At 47.1% G+C, this 26,846-nt stretch overlaps 1 protein-coding gene and 1 non-coding gene across 4 annotated transcripts in view; both read left to right on the top strand.

Annotated features, from left to right (window-relative positions):
- Positions 1–26,846, top strand: part of LOC142557180 (uncharacterized) — a 434,150-nt gene that overhangs the window by 160,734 nt on the left and 246,570 nt on the right. The window contains exon 1 of one of the 3 annotated variants that reach the window (XM_075668852.1): positions 21,912–21,929. The exons of the other annotated variants lie outside the window; for them this stretch is intronic. The gene's annotated coding sequence lies outside the window, so the exon portion shown is untranslated. Of the gene's footprint in view, positions 1–21,911; positions 21,930–26,846 lie in introns of those variants that run through there. 3 annotated transcript variants of the gene reach the window in all.
- Positions 4,295–4,482, top strand: LOC142558641 (U2 spliceosomal RNA). Its single transcript, XR_012823062.1, has one exon. It is a non-coding gene; the product is annotated as a U2 spliceosomal RNA (small nuclear RNA).

Raw genomic sequence — 26,846 nt, 5'->3', positions numbered from 1 at the left:
GGCTACGCGGAGCGCATAAGCAGCAATGCGTAGATGGAGAGGGAAGATGACATTTCGAGAACGAGGCTAGCGTTACGAATGGAAGAGGGGGCCACGTGTTGCTCGAGCGGGGATCAACGGAGAAGAAAAAAACAAGGTGGAATGGTTGAACGAAAATAAAAAATAAACAGCGCCTCGTTCAGGGCCGCGACAGCAAAACGATGCAACCGCGATGCAAGCATGCACCTCGCTGAGCAATGATACCGTTAGACGTTTGTTTCTTATTTCACTGCTGCACTTCCGCTCGTCCAACGATTAGCGCCTTCTTGTATCAGGCAAATTGCGTATCAGAAACTCTTGGGCAGGGTGAGATAAGACGAAAGGTATAGAGAAGAGGTCGATGTGCGGCCTGGCAACAGAGACGAACGAATCCCACGCGGTGGCGCCGCGACAGATTGGTAGCGGTTACAGCAGCGTCCCCAAGCACTAGCGGACCAAGCCTTCCTGAGACTACCTGTTCCTCAGAAGGAAGGGGAGGAGAGAGAAGCAGCGTTCGAAGAAATGCGGGAGAAAGAAACTGGACGATACACGTGAAGTCCGAAGGAGAGCAGAAACCACGAAGGAAACTAACGCAGAGAACGGAACTAAAGTGGCGGCATCGGAGACGAGAGAGCGAGAGAGAGGGGGGGATGCTGCGAGAGCGAGGAGGGTTTGGCACGTGTCGGCTACGAGCCTCCTCTCTCCTCCTGTTTTCCGCGGGGAGACCACTTCCTCCCCCCAACTCCCCGTCCCCTCCTCTCCCCTGTCTCTCCTCTTCGGATTCTACCCTCACAAACCCTCGCTGGTCCATCACTGCGCTCGTCTGTGCGTGTGCGTCTACACCCTGGCATCTCCGCATTTGTCTGCCCGCAACAAACTATATGCTCCGCGTGTGTCGTTAAAACGGTGCAGCACGACAGAGCCTGCGCGTCGGAGCTCCGTCTAGTCAGGAGAGGAGCGAATCTGTTGACAACCCCAAAACGAGTCGTGTAGACGGCTCTTTACATGTAGTATAAATGTCATTAGCGTTATGGCTGCGCTAACGAGGCGTTTCTCATTAGGAGTTGAATTGTTGCAGCATGCATTCAACTAAACATGACGAACTCTACTGACACGACGTTTGTACGAATGTGAATACTACGGGTAATTTCTTTAATATTTTCTAGCGAAGAAGCGGTCAGCGCGAGCGGAGCATTGGATGAGGTTCGGTTGTTGTTTTTTTAGCCTGCAGCCTGCTCCGTGGCACAGGCATTCTGCTGCTCAGAACTAATTAAGCTGACGACGACAATGCAACGCGTTCGTCGGTACGAGATCGTGGTTCGTCCTTGTCAAAAACGGTGGCAGGGCTACCAAGACAAGAACACACCGGGAGACGGAAGCGTCCGCTTCCTCGGCCGTTGCCGTTGTGTGTACTGTGGCCAGAGCGGAGGCCGTTTCGTGGCTTCTGCTAGAGTGCCGTAGGCAGCCTCGTGTAAGTTCTGCAGCACTGCATGCTTACAGGCAGTTTCATTTGCGCCTGTTTCGGCTCCTCCCACCTCCCCTCTTATTCTTTCCCGCACTCTCTTTCTTTTCGCTTCCACCTCTCGTCTTTCTTCCATACATCATCATCATCTCTCTCTCTCTCTCTTATGTTGTTTTGTTTTTTTTTCCTTTTCGCAGTCTCCTTCACACTTCCCCCCCCCCCCCACGCCTTCTTCGGCAGAGTGTGAGGGCCTGAATGACCTCCACTTTTGGCTTCTCGACGAAAAAAGTAACCGTTTGCGAGCGAGGCCAACCTTCCGCTTGGACCGATCGAGGCAACAAACATCCTGCGGCTCCCATACGGCGTTCGTGTGTATGCGTGTGTGTGTTCGTGCGTGCGCGTGCGGATGAAACGGCAGCCACAACCGCGCGTGCATGTGTTTATCGCACTCGCTCGCTAACCTGTTTTTCCCACGTGCCGGGTCGAGCCGCCAGGGTTCGTAATCACCGCGTCCACGGAGCGGCTGTGTCTCTCGCGCGCTCTCGTACGCCGAACGAACAATGCGCGCACGGGGGCGCACGGATGATGTTGCGTGCGCTCGACGCTCAAGCGACGTACACAAATGCCGGCAATAGCGGAGGGACGTGCCTATGGCGCACGGAGCGACGGTACCAAGATCGGAGTGAACCCCCTACGTGGTTCTAGTGGGGTGACCGGCGGTCCCTGTGACATGATGAGTCTCGTCAGCCGCCGGCGATGTTATGCTTCTTAGCGTCTCGAACATTACCTCTGGACGAGTGCGATAGCCAGTGTATACGCAAGGAGCCTGACAGCCATTTACGGACAAATGGAACGCATATGGAGTAGGCATACACACACTCGGCATCTGTCGATTGTGATAGTCTCCGGCGATACATGGTCAGGCGTGAACGTCACAGCTAGGTGCGCCCCGTTTTCCTTATCGTACTAGTTCACGATGAATGCGACGTTGCTAGACAGAGGTATGTCGTCACAGGTTTGCTGGTGTTTCGCACGCTCGAAACGTGCGAGCGTATCTATAAGCGCGAAAAAGCAGAGATGTTGCGCGAATCTCTAAAGTGCTCTTGAGGTGGCGGCAACAACAAACTTCCTTGCGCGCGGGGAGTAGTGCGAGAAATAAAACTCTCTCGCAGTCTTCGCACGGTCTCTCCGTTATGGCCATTTGCCTGCAGGTGTAATGCCAGGATTCTATTTTTTTTTTCTACGTGCGCTACGGGAGAACCATCTGCCAATATAATGCGTATTTCGGAGTATTCCCGTTCCTCGTCGCGCAGGGTTTTACGACCTCTCCTTGTCGGTTTGCAGATTAAGAGTTCGGACTTGGTAGCCGAGCACTCGAGGCCCGTTCCACGCAAGTAATTCTGGACCGCATCTACTCCTGCCTGTAGCGTTCGCCCGACGTGACCGTCACATCCTCCCCCGGGAACCCAGAAGGTGATTTCATCCGCGTATAGACTGTGGTGCAATCCTTCTACTTCTGTTAATTTCTCAGGTAGACCGAGTAGAACTAAATTAAAGAGTAATGATGATATGACGGATCGCCTGACCACGTTCAGGGACCTCACCCAACACTACAGACTCGAAAGACGCACATTCCCGCCACCACACGATAAACTAAACGGGAGTGAGACCGTAACTTAACGCTTGCTCCAGACACACACCTACCCTAGCCCCGCCGCCTTACATCACTGCTACCCGCGTTTACATCCAACAGATGCCTGTAAAGCTTGCGTACAGAGAGCAACGCTGCGACACATGTTCTGGTTATGTGCCGGCAACCACGGTAATGAAACCACCTCCGTTCGCGACGCGTCCGTAATCGCGACAGTTGCCACAGTACGGGAAGCCTCGAGCTCGCTTCTTCCCGACGCCGCCCCGGCTGCGGGAGCCGCCGGAGACCTTCTCCATCGGCGTCGCCGCCGCTAGGAGGCGGCTCTCAAAAGCTCAGAGTTGGCAGACCAGCTCTGGGCCGCCCGGCAAGCCTAAGATGCCGCCCGAGTCCAAGGACTTCGAGCCGCCACCACAACAAAAGCTGCCGGACCGTTCATTAATAATGTTTCTTCTTGTTCGCAACTTATTCGTGCGAAGTGGAGCACAGAGGCGCAATGCACCTGTAACCCGACGAAGCGCAGAGTAGCTTTTCTCTCATCTTACCATTAGGGCTTCCACGTGCTTCACCAAAGGGTCGTCTCCGCCGTTAAACCATCGCAATAAACTGCAAAGTGTCTGATCATATGGATAACTTTGGATCACACGGAGCTTTGCCGACTTTCATTTCTGTTCTGTGTTTATCACGGGTTGCTATGGAGACATTGAGGTAAAGAGCACATCGTCTACTGCGCTCTTTTGTGTTATGCAAGATATGCCGAAAACCAGCGCGATGCAGGAGGGTAGTTGTTTCGGGACGGCTCACAAGACGTTCGAACTCTTTTACAACGTTAAAAAAAAACGAGAAATAAATACGAGACTGTGCGCACATGGAATAAAAGATAAGAAATAATGAGTCATTCCACTCTTTGAAGGTGTATGACCGGCGAAGCTGTTTGGCATACGACACAGAAGTGACACATAATTTTGAACATAGGTACGGACTCATTTACCGTGATCTTTATATACATTCGCGTGGATGACGGGACCGCTGCCCTGAGGAGGCGGAGGAAACTAGACACGCGAGACGTTTCGACGGGACCGCCACCACGGGAGAGCGGAAGGAAACGATAGGCGATACGCAAGCGCTTGGAACGCCGACAAAGATATGGCGTTGCGAACGTAGACATGGCCGACGCGGGTCAAAGTGTAGTATCTGTTCTTATCAGCTTGGTATCTGATACGGCTTGTATTTGGACTCAAGATGTCAAACTTATTGTTGCAAGGTGCCGGAGTGCTTGAAGCCTGCTTAACCTTAACGCCTTGCTCCATACCTCCATTAAAACTTCTACGGCGCGACATTGGGACAACCCCGAAAATCGACAAGGGCGCCTCCATAGACTTGACGCTGGATTACAATTCCGGCTTCCACTTCGGCTGCGGAGAAGTCAGGAAACGCTCATTCATCGATTACGGCTGGGTGTGGCATACACCCACCGATACCTTCACAAGATTGGACAAGCACGGGACCCTGAATGTAGCGTCTGTCACACTCTCGAGACAATAGCTCACGTACTTTGCGTGTGCCCTCAATATGCGGCCGAACGAAGAACACTCAAATCTACGGTTGACAGCTTGGACTCCCGCCCCTTTTCCGAAGAAAAGATTTTGGGCGCGTGGAGGAGTGTTCACTGTGCCCAACGTGCCATAAAATCACTTTTGAACTTTTTAAGTGAGACTGGTTTAGACAATCGCCTCTAGAAGCTGTGAGACGTGCAGTCAGTGCGAAATGTGTTTGCGCAATAACTGTTTGTGACAAGATTACTTTTTGTATGGACAAGACTACTCTTACGTGTATTGCGTCTACAGTGCGCATCCGCATATTGGACAACGTGTATATAGTACCTCATTGTACCATAACATAATCACCCGCCACCTGCCTTTCCCTGTATTTCCCACTTCCCCTTTCCCCAGTGAGGAGTAGCAGGCTAGAGACGCTCTCCAGGCCGACCTCTCCTCCTTTCTCTTCATTAAAATCTACTCCTTCCTTCCTTCGCCACGGGTCGGCCCGGTATTGCACTATCTTCGGGATCGGCCCACGGTTTTTGGTCTACGGACATAGATCCGCTGGAAACTAGGCATACGGAGCTTCGCTGTAAAAAAGAAATATCGCAACACAAATGTCACATCGGAGAGGAGGCACCGTAATGCGTACGGCAGAGGCATGCTTATGAGCGTTGCTAGGGTATCCCCATACGCAAGAAGTAGTTTGACAAAGAATCGTTACCTGAGTAAAGTCAGCAAATGGACACGTTACTCGTGGTGGGAGCACTTTACACGCTGCGAGAGTTCCCCATTCACTGCCGAGTGCAGAGGGTTTTTTCCACTTTTCGACTAATCTCATCACTTTTACTTCGGTCCACCTCCTGGGCTATCTGCGGATCAACTACAACTTATCTTTCTACAGTCATTTCTTCCCTTCCTTTCTTGATCTTAGAAGGTATCACAGCGTACGATTTAAGACACACCGTCTTGTCGAAGCCTTTTTAAAATTTTTGTTTTGTTTCTATAGCTGTACTTGCAGCAGCTTGGTCACATATTCGCAGATTATGGCAACTGGTCAGTGGCCCAACTGTTACAAGTACTATGCGTCGTTACGCTACTACGCCGGTGCACAACGACGCGATCCAACTGTGAGAAGTGCGCTCGATGCGGACGCCGACGTAAAAGCTGAGCTGCGAAGTAGTCATTTTCCGGTTTCCTTCTCAAGCCACGCTCCGTCTTCTTCGCTGTGTCTGGTAATCCCTGATCTGTCACGGCCGCCGCGGCCATTTTCGCACCATTTGCAATAATCGTCAGCCGTTCAGCAGCAGCAACAACAACAAGGAAAAGTAGAACGTGAGGTTTCCAGCATGCGTGACCCTTGCTTTTCATTATTCGTGGACGAAGGGTCTCTTCATAACAAGGACTTTAAAAAGGTCATTTTAGGAAAACGCTGCTTACCTGCCCGCTGTGGCCGTCGCTCCGGCGCTGTCACTCATTGGCATCGGGTACAGAATTTATTTGATACACCTAAAGAAAAGTTGGGAGACAGTTTTGATTTATTTTTCTAATTACTCTTTCGCGAAAGCGAAGCAGAACCACGTGTCCCATACCAGGGATCATCTACACAACCCAGCGAAGCGATCGATGTCTTTAGCGGCATATTTATCTTCGCCACGGGATCACTACCTTCTTTCACCGCTTACCCACCGCGGTAATAGCTTGTAAGGTAACCAGGAAACGCACCCGCCGTGGTTGCTCAGTGGCTATGGTGTTGTGCTGCTGAACACGAGGTCGCGGGATCGAATCCCGGCCACGGCGGCCGCATTTCGGTAGGGGCGAAACGCGAAAACACCCGCCTACTTAGATTTAGGTGCACCTTAAAGAACCCCAGGTGGTCGAAATTTCCGGATTTATCCGCTACGGCGTGCCTCGTAATCAGAAAGTGGTTTTGGCACGTAAAACCCAGTAAAAAAAAAAAGGAAACGCAGCGAGACTTGTGCGACCTCGCAGAATCATGACCTGAGCGTAGAATTTCGAATGTCAGAAATGACCCACACCGTATCGCTGCATGCCGCACGAGGGGTGCACACGCGAGAAGTCCGACCCGTGCCGGCCTTGTTCTCAAATGAAACTTCGAAACATTGTATCATCGATTAATTTATTACGTTGTTCTTCCGAAAAGCAAGTTTTACGAGAGAAGGCTTGAAATGCTGCCTCTCCGACGCGAAATGCCCCCTCATACGTGCATGGTCCTCCGTCACTAAGCCACCTGGACCTTAAGATACGTAAAACATGTTTCTTATTTTATTCATAATAGGGGTTAGATGTCAATAGACGTATTGTATTGCTAATGAGTGGAACGCCACGGTATTTCTTCTGTTCACTATTTCCGACTTGCCCCTACGGTATATGTAGGATTATAAGATGATTCCAGCTATATCTACGCCATAATGGCAACACAAAATAACTATCCAGCGCGGCGGCCGAAATGATCAACAAAATTTTAGCAGCCTGAATGCCAGTAGCGCAGTGCGTACACTTGACGTGGAATAATAACGGTGCCGAGCAGCAGCTTTCGGTGCCCATGACTCCTAGGCTGATCGTAAAACAACTCGCGGCACAATTCTTTGACCCTTTGCAAGGCGTATAGGACATCTAGAAGAGTAAAGAAAACGGGTGCCAATGTCTGTCGGCTCGGTGCGGCCGCAATTAAAAACGAGTCAAGTCCCCTCTGTTCTCGGTCATCGTATGGCGAGGGCCTTGCGTCTGGCAACCATGGATGCCTTGAGGTAGTCTACGTGGGCTCGTTGGCCAAGTGCCAGCTTGTAAACTCACGGGGTAGAAATGACGTTCCACATCCGCCGCTATTGTCGCAAGTAGCGCTGGCTAACACTCCCAAGCCTATAGACTTAGAGTGCATGCAAATATATCCCACGGAAAGTGGACGTCGGGGACAGCCCGCCGCCGTGTAGTTCGATTGGTATACCATCGCACACGTCATGCGGAGGTCGTTGGTTCGGTTCCCAAAAGCAGCAAGTTGTCGTTTCTTCCACTTTCAATTCCCTATTTTCCTACTAGCTCTATGTTCCAAACAAAAAAAGAGTTAATATTCACAATGATTTCCTCGGCGTGATTGCCTGCTTGCTCAATAGTGTTGCTAGTCGCAACGATAGCTGTTGTATACGGAAAACGCACAATTTAGTGCGCCAACAACGTCGCGAGTGTGAGTCAGGGCAGGAATAATGTAACGATTCTATTCCGATGCCATTCCTTTTCACACTTCGTCAGCGGGCAGAGCGATGCCCCACTCGCCCTATCGGTGGGATCAACCAGCCGTGCAGACTAGATCTCACTAGCTCAGGTCGACCTCTCTGTCTTTCCTATCAATAAATTCTATTCATTCATTCAACCAGCCGTGAACGGCGGATGATAACGGTGGCACAGAATCGAGCGGAAGGACTGGCTGCATTACACCGACCCCTGTGCAATGCAGCAGAGAAAATAAATAGCTGAAAACACACTGAGTGTTCACAGAACGGCAAAGAACGAAGGTGAAAAGAACAGAAAAGATCGACTTGTTGATTGATAGACGTTGCAATGGAAACAAAATCAAAGCAGTGCGCATTCAGCTGCGCCATATCCGGTGAAACGTAAACACGAGCAGAAATATATAGCGCACACACACCTGGCAGAACGTATACTTGCAGCGCAGTTCTTGATCGGCGTGGTATGAGAGCTTTCATTTGTTTTTGTTTTTCTTGTTGTTTTGTTCTGCAGTTATTACAGGACGATGTCCACTAATTAACTCAGCAATACAGGGGATTGCAAACAAGTGCGCGATGCAATTTTTAATTAGCAATGCGACCAGGGGCTCCGGAGGTGTATTATTTTGAGTGTGGTGGCATGAGGCCGGGGAGGATAGCTCATTTCGCTTAGGCGAGTTCTTTTTTTTTTTTGTATTTGTTAAGCCAATCCCTAATTGTTATAGTTGAGAGAGGTCGGTATTGGGAAGAAAGGGGAGGAGGGGGGGTCGTGCCCCCCCTTAGCAACGGAAGCTGCGGGGCACTGCTTCCCATTGTCCCAGAACCCAAATTTGTTGCAGGAAAACAATTGATGCAACATCGGGATGGAAAAATTGGTTTCAAGAATAACGATAACTTAGGTGCCGTACAGGATCAAATTTCTTTGTGTGCGGATCCGCAGTGGTTGAACACTACGAAATTCATCAGTGTCGCAAAGCTTGGCCTCAGCGACACGTAATTACTTGGCCAACGGCGCCGTAGTATTGCCAAATCATTATTATTGTTCTTCTTCATGCATCATTAACCGAGCTACACCGTGAATTACAGCTGATTCACTAAACATTGGAAAAGACCAGCGTTACTGCCCACATTGGCTTTGTTCCTAGAACATTATACGAATAATGAGAATGCCAGTAGGTAATGCCTTTGTGTGTATTCAGCATCGTGCGCTGTAAGCCATCCTTCCAAATGTTCTATTCGTTTTCCTCATCGACCACGTATGGTTAAGGAAATAAAACCGCTTGGGCCGAGCTTCTTGCCAAAATAAAAAAAAAAGCTTATGCCGTTAAACCCCTTTCACTGTGTAAGGTAGCAAAGCAAACGTGCGTGCAGGTGACATCCCCCCCTTTCCTTCCTTCTTTTCCTCCTCCTCGTCTTCCTTATGCCGTTGCCCAAATAAATTAGGTCAATCACAAAAAAAGGCTTTCTCGCACTGATGCCCGACATGAAAAATTAAGTTTAGCCAGAAATATTTAGAAAATTTCAAATTACTTTGCGTTGCACGATGTTAGAAGATTTTGAAGCTGTGACAAATTTATTAGAAATTTGCTGTCTCTGAAAGGAGTGACCATGGTCTTCCAGAAGGAAGATAACCAAGGGCCGTAATTTAATATATCTTTGCACTTTTGTGTAGTCCTTCTCGGGCTCCGTAGTTGATGTCACCTCTATCGTCGTGCTTTCTTCGATACCGCGTACATTTTTTGTTTGTTCGTTTGTTTTCCTATTGGGGCCATGCATTGCTGTTTTGCATTGCAAAAAAGGCAACCAGACACTAGAACGCGAGAGCTGCTTGCGCCGCAGGCTCACAGATGGCGCTAGCAGCTCCGACCGCTTTACCTTAAGCGGCAGGCGGCGTCGTACAAAAAGGAGCCACAAAGAAAAAACAAAAAAATAAAAGAGATGCTGTTTTATGCGGACTCCCGACGAATAAGTGCATTCTATCCCGATCGCACTGTGAGCGGCTTCCTTTTTTATTTTATTTTTTTTTCTCCTCGCTTCGCACCGTTCTTTCTATGCAGTCGACTGACAACTTGACTCCGATTCTGCGCTTGTTTGCCGGGAAAGTGGCATCGCAGGGCGGCTGATTTGCGTTTTCGTCGTGCGGTTCGCCGACGAGGATTTCTTCAATCTCTAGAGATGTGAGCTCACACAGCCGTTTAAGTTTTTCGTTTTTTATATCTTTTCAAACGTTGTTCGTGGGAAAAGCCGATTTAATCGGGCAATTCCAAGTGACCGTCGCTCGATCTGTGGTTTCCCCGGTTAAGTAGGGAAGGGTGTTGAAGATGGACTTTTTTTGCAATGAAACAACATCGGGCGCGCTCCGTCAACTTCTTTTTTTGGCACTGATTGCGATCCGACGTCGTAAACGACGTCGTGCCTAATTCTGGGGGCGCCGAAGTCAAAACGGGCGATGAAGGAGCCTGGGAAACGCATCGTACCTTGAGAGATACGATGACCTTAAAGTTTGTTTTAGTTATTTATACACGTTGGCTTAAGGTTCGAAGGTGTTTTTTACGTGATTTTTTTTTCTTACCTGTGGCCTGCGTTATTGGCGTCTTTATATGAATAGGAGTACCCGGTGCCCATTAAAGGGGCCTACATCTGATAATAAACGTATATTAAAGAAGAAGCGCAAGACGGAGAGGAATAAGGCACTTGTCAATCTCAGCACTTCACACCTGATAAGCTGTTTTCCATTTCAACGTGAATTAGAGGCGATCAGAACTGCGAAAGAAGCGCTACTACCGCATAAACTCACGCGTTAGTCGCACTCGTATGGTTAAGCGTACGAACCCGCCATTTGAAACGAAAGTTTACCAAAATAAGAATTTATTTTGCATGTGTACGTCCTTTAACAACAACAATACTAATAATAATAATAATAATAATAATAATAATAATAATAATAATAATAATAATCACGACGACGACGACGACGACGATGATGATGATGATGATGATGATGATGATGATGATAGATGCTGGAGTCTCGGTAAGATGACCCGCCCCGTTCTGGGACGCCGAGTGGTACAGTAATGGAAACTCTGGATGCCAGAACGCGAGGAGGATAGAAACGTACGTGAGAACGGGATCTGAAAAACAAAAGCTCCTGGCGCTAATGAGAGGAACGATTTTTTAAGGCTTGCGGCAACCTCTGACTGCTCCCCGTGGCGCTTAATGTTTCTTTTTCTCCACGCGCGCCTAATTGCGATGTGGTTCATCCGGCAATTTTTATGCGCGACGGAGGCGTGCGCCTTGTATGCGCTTTTCTTTTTTAAGGCGAGTGACAACAGTCATTAAAACGGGTGCCAAAAAAAAAAAATTATGCAACGTCATAAAAGGTATAGCGTAGACGAGGCGCGTGGATGGTTGTGGGAGAAGGGGAGAGGGGGGAGGAGTTCTTCAGACGGTTGCGCGCTGCTGTGTGTGTGTGTGTGTGTGTGTGTGTGTGTGTGTGTGTGTGTTTTTTTTTACGAAGGTTCAGTTTTCGCTAGGACTGGGAGAGGGAAAGCGTAGATAATTCCGCGCACAACATTCGTCAGCGTCGCCAAAAATGCTCCTTACAAAGAAAAAGAAGGGGACACTTTTACTTCGTACTGGTTGTTGAAGCAGAGATTATATTTAAAGAAAAAAAAAAGAAAGAAAAGTAGGAGCGACGAAGTCGTGGCAGCATGGAGCGTACAGTAAAAGAAAATTAAGAGAGGGAAGATTAGCTCCCTTTCCGTTTACTCTCGCGTTGAAGTATACGGCAGAAACAGAGGCACACGCAAATGAATTTCGTAACGAACGTATACCCGAAGCGGACTCGGGGTTCTACGAACAGCAGGCAAAGAAAGTCGACGCCACTCGCAACAACGAAATACATATATTGTCAAGTGCATCTTACAGAGTAGCGCGGGTGCAGATGTTTCTTTCACTTATGTTTATCTTTTCCTTTCTTTCTTTCTTTCTTTCTTTCTTTATTTATTTATTTACTTTTCTCGCCAGTGTAGCGAATGAGCTTAGGGCTCTTGTTTTGCCGTGGACAGATGGTAATCACATTTAAGGCCGCTTTCACGAGCCAACTCCGCCCCGCCTCCCTACGATGAAAACAAGCATTAGAATATAGTACGCACGGTACCAAAAAGCGCGTTAACTTCCGTCATTTTTATAAGTATTTTCTGTTCTCTCTCTCTCTTTTTTTTTTCTCGCTCGGAAACTCGGAGAAACGCAAAGAGAAATGTCGAATTAAAACAGCTGGCTAAGCGGCCCCCTTTGTCTTACTTTGCCCAAAGGGAAAAAAAATAATCAGAAAAAGAAAGAGAAAAAAAGAAAGAACGTAAAAAAAAAGCAAGGACATACCCTGGTCCTGCCTTCAAATTTTTTTCTTCATTTTTTTTTTTCGATATTTCATGTTGACTCTTGTTAACACCCTTGTCAGGTTTCTGCAAACACAAGTCGATGTTTAGTGGCCGGTTGCTTTCTGCGCGGCGTTCTAGTTTTCTTTTTCTTTCTTTTTCTCTTTCTTTTATTTCTCCCCCGAGTTTATTTGATTCTTATCCGTCGCCTGCTACGGCGTGCCACTCGTAAATCATCGCTCATTAAATATCCCCGCCTGCGCTGCAGAGTCGCTGCGCGTGAGACCGTCTGTGTGCATTGCGAGTTAGTCCGGAAACGATCGTTTATCAATTGAAATCACGCGCGCTTTCCGCGAGATTCGAAACGAGACAAAAAAACACGATAATAAAGACCGGGCGCGCGTGCGGAGACGCAAGAGAGAAAGGGAGGTGGTAAAGAAAAAAGAAAAGATACTCGATCAGGCGCGAGGGACAAATGCGCGGCGATCGATTTCTTTGGCGACGGCGTGAACCTCTGCATGGTCGCTTTTCGGGTGCAAAAAATCTGCTCCCCGGATGGGAGACATTTCCTTCGCGCACTTCTTATCACTGTGGCATAAATTTGATAAAAGTTCACGTTTTCCCATTATGGCTGGACGTATACCTTCTAAGTAGCAGTTGCCGATTGCTAACCCTACAGTATAGATCGAAAAGAATCCACGGGCAACATTACTGAAGACGCGGAGAGTGTATCAACGTTTCCACTGCACTTTCAATGTGTACAAGAAGAAGAACCTTATTGCACACTTTGAATGAGTTAATTTCTGGGTTTTTATGCGAGCCATGATCCGCGTATGATCATGTATATCGGGGGACTTCGGATTAATTTTGACCATTCATAGAGTTTCTTAAAAAAAAACAACGTGTAGCTAAATCCAACTACGCGAGCATTTTGTTCCATTTAAACTCCACTCGAAATGCGGCCGCCGCTGCCGGGATGGAACCCGGTACCTCGAGCTCAGGAGAGCAGCTCTACAGCCTCTGGGCTATCACGGCCAGTGCGATGCTTGTTCGGGTTCCTTGAAAGGAAAGCCTCCCACTTAAAGAAGGAACCCGAATGGGTTTCCTTTGTAACAATTGCTACGATCGGGTGGATGTCTCATTATTCCTTTGTTAATCTTTGGTGTAGCAAGCGCTAAACCCAGTTTACTATTTGGAACTAAGAGGAATATTCCGCGGAGAGAGGAAAGGCGGCAGGAAAGAAAGAAATGGTCCGTAGTTTCTGGCTCATTGCGAGAAGAGCAGAGGTTAGTTATTGATAAACCAGATCTACAAAAGTAAAAAATTTAGGCGGGAAACTCTACAGCGGAAGCTTTTTAAGGTCAGCTCGCATTGTCGTGAAAGACATTTGCTCGTGTTCCGACCGGAAATTTACATGTCGGAAATCATCTGCGGAAAGCAGGGATGAGTCATTACAATTAAAAAATAAAAGACGTGAGCTCGCCAAGCGCGGACACCCGCTCGTGCGAGTGCTTGCCCGCACATTCGTCGTCGTTTTCTTCCATAGCTGGCTCTCAATGCCGCTCCATGTCGCTCAATATGCCAAAAGAAAGGCAAAGTTAATTAAGATAGAGTTAATTCAGGCACTCGAACCCACTACCCTCGGTGGGAGTCGCACCCTTAACCTTTGTTGTTAATTAGGGCGAAGTTAATTAAGGCCAGCTAATCAAGGTAGCGTCAATTAAGGCACTCGAACCAACGACCTTTCATGGGAGAAAACAATTAACAAGAAGTAACAACGCATTCGAATAGGAATTTCAAGTAATGTCTTTTGAGCGTGCAGGCCTTCGCCTCCACCCTCTTTGGCGTATGCTGGGGTGACTCATTTCTTTATTTTATTGCGACTATATATATAATCTATGTCCACAGCTCGCCTCACAACGAGCATTTTCATATATATATGATGCATATTTATGTTTTACGCGCTCATACGGCGACTGATCTTAAGCTTCTATCGGCCACGTTACATCCACTAACCGTATTCCATCAATCCATCCACAGCTCAACGCCATTTCCTGGCTCTCCTTGGCCATATTATCTCGCCTTTGTGGAAAAGAAACACATGATCAGCTTGAGTGTCATATTTTTAGACCCGCCGTAGTTGCTTAGTGGCTATGGTGTTGGGCTGCTAAGCACGAGGCCGCGGGATTGAATCCTGGCCACGGCGGCCGCATTTCCATGGGGGCGAAATGCAAAAACACTCGTGGTGCTTAGATTTAGGTGTACGTTAAGGAACCGCAGGTGGTCAAAATTTCCGGAGTCCCCCATTACGGCGTGCCTCATTTTCATATCGTGGTTTTGACACGTAAAAACCCCATAATTTAATTTTAATAATGTTTTTAGAATCCCTGGCCCTTGGTTGAGCGTTTGGATGGTTTCAGACTCCTCTCATGGTTTCAGACGTCACCATCATGGAATGAGACAAGCAGCGGGTGCGAAAATAATTCCCACTCTATAATATACCTATATTTGCGGCTAAGGTCTTGACGCTTGTAAGTGCATGCGATGACGTTCGCAGACAGTGATAGAGCAAAAATAAATTTTAAAAAAAAGGTCGTGTCTCTCTTTGTAATTGTAGCTGCTAGATTAATCACTCTCTGTGCACTGCGAGCTTGAATGGCACCACGCGCGCACGGAGATGGACGTCACTGCTATCGCAGCTGCCTCCCGCGACAATATAACACGTCTCCGCAGAGGCCAACGAACTCTTCAACATTCCTATACTCATAACTGCAAAGAGCCATTCACTTAGACGAAAATTTAAACGGCATTTGTGTTGTCCTTTGTCGCTCTACTTGCGCCTGGGTTTTGCGTGACTGTATACCGGGAACTTGAGATTCGCGAATTACTCGCCGGCACGGTGTCAACATATATTAGGCTTGCATAATTGTAATGGCGTAAGTTGTAATACGGCGCCTTTTGTCATATATTTTGTAATATTTTTCTTAGAGATGGAGTTACACCCGCACGATAAGTTTGAAGCACTTTCGTCTTGTTTAGTCGATTCTATCTTTTGAAGCGAAACTTTCCTCGCCCCTTCGCCCAACTCTGCGGGGGCCCTTTTCTCGTCACTGCTGTCTTCTACAGAGGGTGCAGATGCCCACTACGCACTACGAACGTTTGTGGAAAGCTAGAACGCAGTTCAACAATGCTGATGTCAGTTCGCGAACTACACGGGATCGCTTCATTGAAACTGTAGTACGGTTCAGGGATGTCCATCGGGCGCTTCCTGAAGAACCAACATGGATTGACATGCTAGATAAACTTGCAGCATTGAAAGAAATTTAATATGTCGTGCCAGCGAAATCCCTGTTGACATGTTTTCTTTTTTGTGTATCGTTTGTGTATGTCAAAGCCGGCAATAATAAAAAAAAAAAACGACCACACGCGCCACTATAGATCAGTACCCACTTATACATTTATGCCTAAGCCTTGCCTCCTTGCGATGCTACTGGGCACCCCTAGACGGCGCCCCATGTCTGTCGTGGCTTGCCCCCTCTCCTTTGCAGCCACTGCAAAGGAGAGGGCAACCGCGTTAGGCTTACGTTAGACGCGTTTTGACATTGGTCTATTTTTCGGTAAATATAGCACCAACTTTGCAGGAAAGATTTTGTATTTGTGTAGCATGAATGATCAAGTCGCATCAGAATAAGCGTCATAATTATAAATGTTAATTGATTGCGAGAATTGATCTCTCACAGATGACGCGTTATGTAATGAAAGAGAAACTGAAATAATTGTCATAATAGATGAACTCGTTATTTTTGTGTAGACGGCTTTCTGACTCAAGGAGTGATTAATTAACGTCAGTAATACAGAGCAGTACGCCGAAATTGTCACGAAGCCTGGTAGTGCAGCTCTGAATATACTACTGTCTAAGATTCATCTCAACCTTACTCAAGGAATTATGGCATTGTTTTGGTTAGCAGAGGGCCAAGTTTACAATGATCGCTACGTTTACTTTTCTTTTCTTGTCACCACTGACCGGAAAATTCAAAAGTAAGCTATATGTAGACACATAGACTGAAATGGTTTGATAACATGTGTGTGTAGTCCATCTTTAACGATAAAAAAAGAAAGGTTACTAGGCCCGAGCAGACGTTGCCAAAATTTATGACGTCACGGCTCTCTGGTGCAGAAACTTCTCTGCTCGCAACACGTACCTTCGTCATTGCGTCTTTTCTGGCTTATCGAACCCCAGCTCACGCATGGTAAGAGTTCTTTCTTTCTTTTTTTGTATTGTGGAAGCCTAATTTACCAGTACAGCTCCGCTTGCCTTTCTCTTCAATGCCCGTTCAATATGGTAACTTCAGGTAATGTGAGAGCTTCAATACCTGACGTCCCTTAGCAATTGTGTTTTACTGGTGGCCTAAGGTAGCCTTGCGCACTAGTCTGGCTATCTAACGCCGTTTGCATCTATTTTTTCGCAGCCTCAAACGACATCGGTGTCAACTGCAGACGTGCTACAAAGACGCGTGACCACGTCTGGACCATGGCTGGTCCGGGGAACTAACGTTCCGCCGGGCCAGCCATTCGTGGTTTTAGAGCGAAACCGTTAATAGATGGCTTTAGCGTTCCGCTCTGCTCCACCGTTACCGCTGTACCGTCTCCGCCGCATGCCAGCTTAGCGCGTACTACGGCGTAGCCGCGCCGCGCGTCTACGGCTTGGCTTGGTTAGAACTTGCGACGCTTTCAAGTGGTGGGCGCGGTGGCGGTAAAGGCCGCTGACGCTCTCTAACACCAATAAATCAATGTTTAGCATACGCATCGATTACAACATAACTAAAGTATATAAGGATCAGTATTAAATTGTAGTGAAATAAGGGGAATGCTTCGTTTTAATTCGCAGAAATAACCAGTGTGTAGGCAGTCACAAAAAGTTCTTTCAGCCTTAACATTCTCGGGGTCGTTCCATACGATTGCTCAAAGACAGCTAAAAAGGAGGCCTAAATGAATCTTTAACGGAATAGAGCAGCGTCTACTTAACAATGTCCGGGACCCGCAGTTTGTTTATATACAGCATTCGAGTAACCTTTGGGCATTTCTGTAGTACGGAATATGTCGCATAACGCCCTTTTCGGCCAGGGGAATGCCTCGATTAAATTCCATAACGGAGGGTGCCATTTGGTAAGCTTCACCGCAATACGGAGCTGTATTGCGGTGAGATCATTTAGTACGCGAAAGGTAAGCTGATACCGGCAAACGGAGGCCCCAGGGGAGCTCGCGCGGCTCTCATAAAACCGGCGGCGTTGGACCTCCGCGGGGCACCGAATGGGGGCAGCAGTGGGTACATCAAAGTTGGAAGCAGGCCCATTCTTGATTAACGCGCTGCGCAAGTAATTTACAAACTGACGAACGCGTGCAACATACGCAGACAGCCTGCAACAATAATTCTTTCGGCAACAACATTTCTTCAACATTTCTTTAACATATTTCAACATTCTTTCAACATCATTTCAACATTTCTTCAACATTCCTTCAACATTCCTTCAACAACATTGTCTCGGCAACTGCGGAGTGGCTTGAGGTTACCCACCAGTCTTTGGCATCTGTGACCTTCAGGTATACACGCGTACCCGCGTGCGCACGCACGCAGGTCCACTTTGTGAGACACCGTGTCTTACCGCGCGCCGATATATTTTCAGTGCGCGCTCAGCGCACCATCCAATGCGGCCTCTCTATGTATACTGCCGGGCAGTCGGAACACGCAATGTCGCGTTCAGCCGCAGAAATGTCACGGCCACGTCACAAGCCAGCACGTGATGCACGAGCACCAGTATTATGAGGCGGAAAGACTCTCGTCGCTTAGCGAATTTCGCCTAAACAATAATGCGCGACCGGCGAGAATTCGAGTCTCTCGCCGTGGGACAAACAAACACGGACGCAACGCTAAACGGCGCCGCGGGCGAAAGAATGCCGACAACACGCGTGGCTCGTGACGGCGCGGCTTCTTTCGCGTGTTTGCCCTCCCATCAGCGTTGGATGCTATATTTGTCGATTCCGCGCACTCGGAAGTTCTGACTCCCCGTTCAGCCGAAAGGGCACGCCCACGTGCCTGTGAGTATTGACGTCTGGCGTTTCCTCGTTCGGCAACGCTGCATTCAATGGGCCGCAACGTTGTCTTTTTGTTTTGTCTTTGGTTGTATTTTTTTACGCGATAGCGTTAAGGGCCCCGCGTCGCAGAAAAATCCGGTGTCGGCATCGGGCGCCGTTTCGCGAAAGAAAAAAACAAGATCATTCCGAACCACAACCACCCAGGCCCTCCGCATGGCGCAGAGGCGTTACTGAACTAACTGAGTTCCTCAAAGTAAAATGAGTCAGGAAAATTGCGAGGTGGTGGCCTAAACATAACTAACAGGCACGATAGCTTCGGACTGTAATTTGAATATACCAGAAAACACAATTCTGTTACGAGGAAACTAAAAGGCAAGCCCCCTTTTCCAGCGTTTCTACCGTAAACGGTGCCACTCGCTCGTTTGTTTGCGACAACTCCATCCAGATGGCGCTCGCCTCGGCGCGTCCGCAAGAAAGCTGCGGTTGCCGTGAAGCGTGACAATCAGTCAGGGACCATTGAATGCCGTCCCGTTCCACTCTTAAAGGCGAAGCTCGAGCGTCCTCCAAATTTTTCGCGCTCCTGCGAAGCCCCGGGAGTTCGGCAAATGCGAGGTGAACGCAGTGAACACGTTGCTTGCCCCAATTATGCGGCTACGTGGTTGTGGGGTACACCGCCGCCCACAATTCCATGCTTACTTACTTCGTTCAATTTACTTTTGTCGATACACTCTGTTCGTGTCCTGGAGGTATTCAAGCGAAGCCCGACCCTCTAACCATTAGGCCACAATCGCTATATTTATTTTGCTTTCCTCGTTATTACCTGTAGAGCTTCGGTGCAGTGCATATTCGCAATTACAGTCATACTCTCGTTCAAATGGCTTTCTTGAAACACACGCACACACACATTACTGGCTCGCCATATTAGAGGAACTTGCATTGAGGAACATTTAACTTCAGCAACTTATTAGGCCCACAATCGTACGCATTGCTTTTGTCGGATCAACGCCAACCTCAGATAGCTCTTTGACGTGATCGCCGCGCGTGTCAGGTGGCGCAGCACGGGTGTGCGAGAGCGCGTGTGCGTCAGCTTCCTTTGCGTCAAGGAGGCAGGAATGAAACGGGAAAATTTGTGGCATTTGACTAAACACTCAACGAGAGGTTTGCTTCGCATTGATTCCAAGCTGGGCTTGGGACCCGCATAATTTTGTTACCTATAAAGCAGCAAATCGAAGCGATCTCATTTCTTGAGAGCTTTCGACATGGCAACGTCTACTTTCTGCTGCGCGAGCACCTTGTCATCATCATCATCATTACTGTCGTCGTCGTCAAACGGCCCTAACTGTGTCTGCTGCATGACGAGGACCTTTCTCAATGCTCTCCGATTACCTCTTCTTAAACCGAAGATTTCCTTGGATATATATATATATATATATATATATATATATATATATATATATATATATATATATATATATATATATATATATATATTATGCGGGGTTTGGAGTTCGTCATCGTTTCCTCGTCGCATGTACGCATTTGCGGATATACGGGAGTCGCTCCAGTCAAACCCGGATCTTTCGTATGCGCACATACCCGTACATACTAGCGCTGTCTGTTTCTCATACTTTGGCGAGACATTGGTCGGTTATCGCGCCGTCGTATGCTGGTGTCACTTCGCGCCGGAAGTAACTTGTCAACCTACAGATGACGGAGAAGTCTGTGAACGTACTCGTGGGGCAACACGTTGTAACGAAGTTCTTCCCCAACAAATTCCCGCCCCAAAAAAACACTAAAATTGGCGCTCTACTTCAAGCTGAGCATGTTGATGAGATGATGAACCGCAGCACAATATTTGGCTGGCGCAAATCTTCCTTCTTTTTCGAGACGGCCGGACGTCAGTTGAAGACAGTGCCGGACAAGCTGGCTCGTCCGGCATTGCGACAATGCGACATCATTGATGTTCATTTCATCCTCATTTGTGAGGCCACCGAAAGCAGATACTGCTCTGAGGCTTCCCAACGTGTGCGCACTGCAGTCAGGAAGAAAAGAACTGGCTTGCTTACCGCGGGCGTTCTCTTAAACTAGAGAGCGAGTGCACAGATCAACCTAGTAAACTGGAGTGTACAGAGCACCGCATAATGTGAACATAGGGCGACACTGGTTAAGAGGTACCGCCCCATCCGCCATACACTCCAGCCAATCGCGATGTTGGACATGTTATTAACGAAGGCGCCCGACAATGGCAAACAATCCTTACGCTTAAAAAGAACAAAAATGCGACTTAGATTTCTCCCATACGGTCATAAATGAATTGCTCTCTCAGAAAACGCGCCGCCTATGCTATTTCTCTGTATTACAGACCAAATTAAGAGAGAAAGAGAGAGAGAGAGAGAGAGAGAGGTGAAACCATTTCCACCAATGAGGATCCCGATAAATATTACCGGAGATCCACTCTGCTGCTCAGAGGGAGTAGGACGCAGTATGCTTTGTGTTATCGTGGTTAAGTAGCCCACGGGCCAGAAAGCGGAGATCAAAAAAAAAAAAATACGATAACCTTGCGGAAAGAACGTAGATTTGCCGCGGCATCACCGCGTCTACTTGGAGCATTTGCCTGCACGTGTCGTGATCGTTTTGCTCATAACAGCACTTGCTTTTTTGGCGCTGAGCCGTGCTCCCTAAAGGGCTGCAGAAAATAGCGCCTGTTCCTCTCAACAAGCTCTCTCTCTCTCTCTCTCTCTCTCTCTGTCTTCTGTCTCTTTCTCTCTCTTATAACTGCGCTTCCTTTTCGCGTTGGATCTGCCATGTTTTCAGGGTGTTTGCGTGCCTTTGGCAGGAGGTTTCTTCTTATCGTATCCACATTGCGACCGTCTCTCTTTCTTTTTTTTTTTTTTCGCTTGTACTTTTTCGCAGCTTACGAAAGTAAGCTAACTTTCGCTGTTCGCGTTGCCCTGTTGATGCGTCTTTTGTGGCGCTCGCTATTACAGGAGATTTCAGAATGTAATTGATGCCACCCCTCTCATATTCTTTCTTTTCATTACCATTCGAGAAATTTCAAATCCACCCGACAAAGGCTCTTAATGTACTTTTTTCTAACTCGGCGCATGTTTTCTTTTCTTGGCGACCGTCCCTGTTTTACCTTTTGGTGTCAAGGCTTGTGGTGTAGCACCACAGACCTTGACACGTTTTCTCAAGTACTTAGGAAACAAGTGTTCATGCGTCAGCACCAATTTTTACATTTGTGTATTTCTTGCGTTATATTTCGTTCGCTTTATTTCATTTCTTTCCGTTTTGCTTTCTGCGTCATTTGGTATTTAAAAATGTACACTCAATTTAGCCTATTTTGCGTTCTTTTTTTCTTCTGTCTTCCTTGTTCTCTTAGGATTTTGCCCCCACTGTAATGCGCGTTGGATCGAACCCGCGACTTCGCGCTCAGCTGCGAAACGCCGTAGCTACATGGAGGGTTGCTAATGTTCATCTTTCTTATTTCTCTTTCCAGGTGAGTTCTGACAACCTGGTGCTGGTTGGCTTTGTCCTGTTGAATGGGTATGACAACGTGCTTGTTTTTTAAAGTGTGCATGTTGAATTTACAGCTCGTTACATAATTGCTCCTAGCCTGCGAGTCTTCTAAGCAGGTGCGGTAAGTTTTCACTTCGTGCACAAGAACAAAGGCAATAAGCGTATATATATATATATATATATATATATATATATATATATATATATATATATATATATATATATATATATATATATTATATGTATATATTGCCCTGGTAGACCAGGAGAGTCACAACAACAAAAAAAGGCTAGTGCGACGCCTCCCATAAACTATGTCACCAGAGCACCGTGACGTGACGTCACATTGACCTGCGGGCTTTCACGTTTCAGCGCGAAACTTTGAAGGAAAATCGGGCCTTCGATTTACTGAGTAATGATCAGAGCCTTCATCCGCAAAAACAGTTCTTACGCTAGAAATGCTCGCGAGAGCAGTTGTCAGCCGATCGTGACGTTCCGCATACAAGTCTCAGAACGACGTTACTATTATTGCACAAGATAACAGCATTTCATGGCATCTACAAATGGGGCAAACAGTATTTACGAACTGAAAGCTTTGGGCATTCGACCCCCGGGTCCTTTCAGTCAAATGTGTGGGGAAAAAAAAGAGAGTTTTGAAGGAATTCTTTAGCAGACCGCATTTATTTAGTGTTGTTTTTGAGTGTCCCTTGACAAGTATTCAAATATAGCCGTCCTGGGTTATAAATCGCACATATTTTCACACATTGTAGTTGTTTCTCCTAAATGGACTAACGAAGCATAGTAATCATATAGGCTGCGAGTTATAACCCAGCAAGCTGCTTCGCCATATAACCTAGAGGCGTCCAAACAATCACGTTAGAGCTGTTCGAACATACTACTTTCCGACCACAAAGAAGAACGGTAGTGGGAGGTATTCATTGATGCGGGAAAAGTACGAGAAGAACGATAATAATAAAGTTTACTGCTTCATAGGAGTGATTTCTTTCGACACACTGATCGGCGCTTCCTGTCAAGATGCAATAAAAAGAGTGATCGGTCTAAACTTGTATTCTCCGCACGCAAAATAAAAAAAAGAAGAAATATGCATTGCCAACGGCGCACGAACTCCCCTATACGGCTGCCGCCGAAGGACCAGAAAGATTTGCCGGCGCCCTGGTGGACGCTGAGGACATAAGTCATCCGTGTTCGCTGTAACAAATCTGTCTCACTGTTTCACAAAGAGAAACACCCGTCGCGACGAAACGAACTCTCATTTACACCCGCCGTGCGCCAAACGGCGCTCACACAAAACACGCCACGTAGGACAAAAAACTGCCACAACGCGGCGCGCGGGTGGGCAGTGCTCGTGGCCCGGCTTTTTTCTTTGCGCGCAACGAACCAAAATGCGACGCCGCGTCGGGAGGACCGAATCCTAATCTCTGTAGCCCGCACGCCGGTCTATGGGACGCGCAGCCTCCCTACGTCTCCGACGCTCCTCCGAAACATGCTCCTCGTTCACGCGACTTTTACGTTTTTCGTTTTTCTTTTTTTTTTTCATCGCAAGCGAGCAAACGATGCCGCGTTATCACTCGGCTCCCGGGGCGACTCCATCGTTTTGATTCCCTAAACAGCACTGCAGTGACCGACACGACCTCCCCTCCCCATTTTTTCTATTTTAGAAAAGAACGAATAAAACGGAATCAGATTGCAGTGTCCACTGTGAAAGCATGGCAAAAAGAAACAAATTTTAACGGTACGGAAAGCCCGAAAAAGTAACCCTACATCTGGGAAAGCAAAGGAAGATTCCAGAGAATGGGGATGACCAGGAATGGGGAGAATATTTTTTCTATTTTTGTTTTGAGCTCCCTTCTAGCCTTCTCTTTAACATTTTCTTTGGCAATTGTGACTGCGTGGCCTGCTTTAGCGTGTTCTTTCATAGTTTGCTTGTTTGAAGGTGTAGCTCTGGTCCAGTATGGGACAGGCCCGATCGAGATATTTTAGGGAGTTTAGAGGAACAAAAGGACGGAGAGTGGTGGGTGTTTGACAAGTAGCCCCGAACCGGGCAGTGGTGGTCTCAATGTCACGACATATCGAACAATACAGAGGGGGTATAGCAGGGGGTAGGGGGGCATTGTAGTGTGTACAATATTGCAGCGAAATAAGTACTAAATCAGCGTGTGTAAAAAAGAAAGCTTTGAGGGAATCGGTGCGAATGTTTGCGCGTAGGAAAATTAAAAATTAAATAAAGAAAGAACAAAATTGGATGGAGAACCTCAGTGCGATGCCCACGAAATAAAAAGGAATACAGTATTGCAATATGGAACCGGGCAAAGTTTCTTTTTTTTTTAGCTTAATTTTTTTAGCATGATGTATTGAGTGCGCAAGTGCGTTATGGTCAATCCGTGAAACTAACAGCTAAAATTGATGACCAGGCTCGTCTCCCCGGCGGTTTATTGTGTCACCGTCACCTTCCAGTAGTGCCTGGGCCGGGCTCCCTGACAACGTTTTCCACCGCTCTGGCCTGCGCGCATATATATATATATATATATATATATATATATATATATATATATATATATGTATATATATATATATATATATATATATATATATATATATATATGTATATATATATATATATATATATATATATATATATATATATATATATATATATATATATCCTTGCCACTATTTCGTCGTTCGGCTCTTCCTCATTGGTTCTTCGTCCGCTCATTTCCTTTTATTTTATTATCAGGCCCTAATCCCCGCTTGCACAGACCAGAGTCTCTCATCAATTATTCGACAAATTTGCCTTGCTGGCGAATGTCCATTGGAAAGCTTGTTCAAAATTCTCTTGAAAAATAAACACATAAAAGGAATAGAATTGCAAGGGGCATTCTGCAGCTTTTCGAGCTTTGCATATTACCACGTCGCCACAGAATGCATCGTTAATCATCGACACTGCCCTAATATCATGGAGGAAGAACGTATGCAGCCGCTGCCGCGTAGACGGTGCACAATCCGATTGGACGCTATTATTAGCCGAGGTGGTCATGAGCTGGAAACAATGGTTATATTCCAACGTGATTGACGATATCCCTGGTTCATTTTGCTGACGTCACCGACGGCCGCAATGTCTATCTCTATTGCAGCTGACCCCAGGGCCGGGTGAGCCACAGCGTCAAACTTTGATTTAACCGCAATTCTGAATCATGTGATACTGCAAACTTCATTGCAGTACTGCAAACATGTGATACTGCAACTGCAAACTTCATTCCTTCAGCGCAGGATCGTTCTTCAGCAACAAAAAGACGACCGCTGCGCATTCTTTATGAACCTTGATAACACGAGCTTAGTTTGACTTTTCTTATCAGATAAGTGATAGCATCGGGCCGTGCAGTATCCGAGGCTTGCACAACGCCCTACGCAGCTTTTATGACTGTCAGCAGATTCGCCCAACATAATCTGAATCGAAGTTTTTATTGCTCTTCTTAACACATATAGCCATTATCTGTCGTCGTTCTAATGCTACGGTGCTTCCTAAGTAAATAAAACACGTGTGCACACACGCACGCACGCACGCTCGCTCGCTCGCTCGCTCACTCACTCACTCACTCACTCACTCTCTCACTCAATCGATAAATAAATAAATAAATAAATAAATAAATCACATCACATAAATTTTGACCGAAGAAAAGATACGGAAGTTTGGTGCATTAAGCGATGCTGTGTCATTTCACATTCAGCTACGAGGATAGGAGCTACTCTGTATACCTTTTTTTTCTTCTCTCGGTGAAGTGAATGCTAGGGCATCGCCTCATGTATTTTTTGGCTAGAGAACAGTTCCTTACGCGCAGTTATCATTAGCCCAAGGATAGATTCAACTATGCAGACAACAAAACGCGGAACGCCATGAATCAGAATAAGAAACGAGATGGCGCCACTCATCGTCGGCTCTTGCGACGTTCTTTCACCTCACCCTTTGGATCTGACATTTAGTACCATCGGGCTCCGGATTCGTCATCTCTCAGTGTATTTCAATTGCTAGTAGCTTCTCAGTCTGTCGTCACGTGAGACCGGTTGAACTGCGGAAGGGTTTTCCAAGGCGCAGATCCCATGCCGGAATTCGTTCGCTGCTGCAGCTTTTGAAACGTGCCGGACTTAGTGACCGTCTGTATAGTCGTGCTCTGCTCATTCTTCTGTGCTCGCTCTGTTTATTCACTACCACTTTTTCGGCTTTCCATCCACTCGCCCATTCCAACTTGTAGGGTAGCAAACAAGAAGTTTGTGCGGTTGATGCCCTTTTCTTTCCTTTCTCTTTCATTTCGCCTTCTTTACTTTTGTCACCGAAATCCCTGGAGGCGTCGGTTCCCACTAAGCCAGCCTTGTATCAATCTTTCTTTTCGCCTGTATTCTCATCTACGCGTACGCGATTTGCGACAATTAAGGTCCACACCTTGACTGACATATCGAAAGAAAATGTACACCGATGGAAAATTTCGGTCACAGTAGAACACAAAAATTTGTTTAAATTGCCGACGCTCTAGAAAAATAACTTGCCGAAAGCTTGTAGTGTTGCAAAGGAATCATTTGTTAAAAATGTGGCTATCTGGAGCTCTATGTCCGCGCTGGCAAGCGGAGACCACACGAAACAATGATGTCGCATTGACTTGCCTCACTGTGTATTGTCGTCATCCGGGGAACGCTTCTTGCACGCCCGTGAAACACTCTCGACCTGTCAGAAGGTATTACGCACTTGCTAAGCCAGCTTATTTGCATATGCCGCCTTTGCAAAGTAAGCCATTGTGCGGCAACTGTTTCGCTTCGATCGAATTGGGCAACGTTGCACGTCCTCGTTCTAACTATACCCACTTTCTTGCGTCTCAACTCTACTATCGTGTTAGGAATTGGGACTTTAGCGTAGCGGGAACGGTTGTTGAA

The sequence above is a fragment of the Dermacentor variabilis genome, chromosome 9 (assembly GCF_050947875.1).
Source record: "Dermacentor variabilis isolate Ectoservices chromosome 9, ASM5094787v1, whole genome shotgun sequence".
Classification (NCBI taxonomy): domain Eukaryota; kingdom Metazoa; phylum Arthropoda; class Arachnida; order Ixodida; family Ixodidae; genus Dermacentor; species Dermacentor variabilis.
This window is presented reverse-complemented; position numbering and strand designations above follow the sequence as displayed.